Source organism: Chrysochloris asiatica, unplaced genomic scaffold (assembly GCF_000296735.1).
Source record: "Chrysochloris asiatica unplaced genomic scaffold, ChrAsi1.0 scaffold00147, whole genome shotgun sequence".
NCBI lineage: Eukaryota > Metazoa > Chordata > Mammalia > Afrosoricida > Chrysochloridae > Chrysochloris > Chrysochloris asiatica.
The window spans coordinates 4,729,023-4,730,531 of NW_006408665.1; positions in this window are offsets into that span (position 1 = coordinate 4,729,023).

A 1,509-nucleotide genomic window follows, 5' to 3' on the forward strand; every position below is an offset into this window, starting at 1 on the left:
ATGTTTCATAAAGTGGAGGGTCAGCAAAAAGAGGAAGTTCCCAGCAAGATGGATTGGCATAGTGACAACAGCAATTCAATCAAATGTAGCACAGGTTTGGACAGTGTGTCATTCTGTTGTGCATACGGTTTCTATGAGTTAGTACTGACTCAGTGGCACCTAACAGCAACACATCAGGAAAAATATTCAGCAATCAACAGTACTACTTACAGTGAGATGCTCACTGAAGAGCTGAAGCCTAAATTTTGGATTAAAGACAGAGGCTTTTACATGACAATACAGGTCTGCACACCTCTGCCCACACCGTTAGCATTAAGCAGAAACCTCATTTTGAAGTATTAACGCATCCTCCTTAAAGTCCGGATCTTGCTCCAACAGATTTTCACCCATTTGATTCCATGAAAGCTGCCCTTCAAGAACGAAGATTCACATCTGATGTAGAAGTGAAGACAGAGGTGCATTCTTGGCTCAGGGTTCAGCTTAAAACATTTTAAAATAAGGGAATATGAAAGCTTGTTGACAGATGGACAAAGTGTATTGAAAGCAATGAGATTATGTTAAAAAATGATGTATTTATCTTTTCTAAAAGTTGATGAAAATAAATTCTATAGCCAAAGCACAGATAATTTTTTACTCCTACTCAAAGTTCTTGTTTTTAAAATATTTTTTTCTGTCAGTGTATATTTTTGTTTGTTTTAAAGCTTTTATTGTGCATTGAGTGATAGTTTACATGGGAGAACATCAGTTTTGCACTCATCCTGTCATATTTCTTATTACAATGATTACTATCTCCTCCATGCATCACCATTCAACAGTATTTACTCCTATTTCCTCTGTTTTTTGATGTACACACAAAAAAAGCTCAGGAATAATTAATCATATTAAAAACCCAAGGGCATATTCTGCAAGTCTGCCTACTGGCTGCCAGAACACAGCCTTTCCTGTTCCATAACTCTAGAGTCATCAGCTGGTCTATCTCTCAATATCATCATCTTTGCATCCATCTTTGGTGTTGCTGCTTATCTGGATTGGGTCCCACATTTCGCTCATGCTCTTCTCCCTTGATGGTCCAAAAGTCCTCTGTTCCTGGGATGTTAAGATTAACTACTCCCCCCTTTATGTTACAACACTACTGCCTTTACAGTTGTGACAATCACAACTAGTCATGATAACAATTACTATTGAATTATAAGAATTTTATCCCCATCTCCTTTCACCAGACCCATCTAGATAAGATTAAAACTATCCAGTGGAGATTCTACCTTCCCACACACTCTGAAACTAAACTCCCTCTTGAAAACTTGTAAGCCAGCCACTTTGTGCCTTTATAGTCCCCTCATTTTAGGTAGCCAGTGTCTAAGTTGACCATCCCTATCAGCCCTGTGTACAGAGGGGATATGTTTGATCCTTGATGTGAAGACTCCTTCCCTCTCAGTTGGTATTTTTTTTTTTTTAATTAAATGTTTTTATTTTGGATTGAGTGAAAGTTTACAGGGCACATCATCAGAT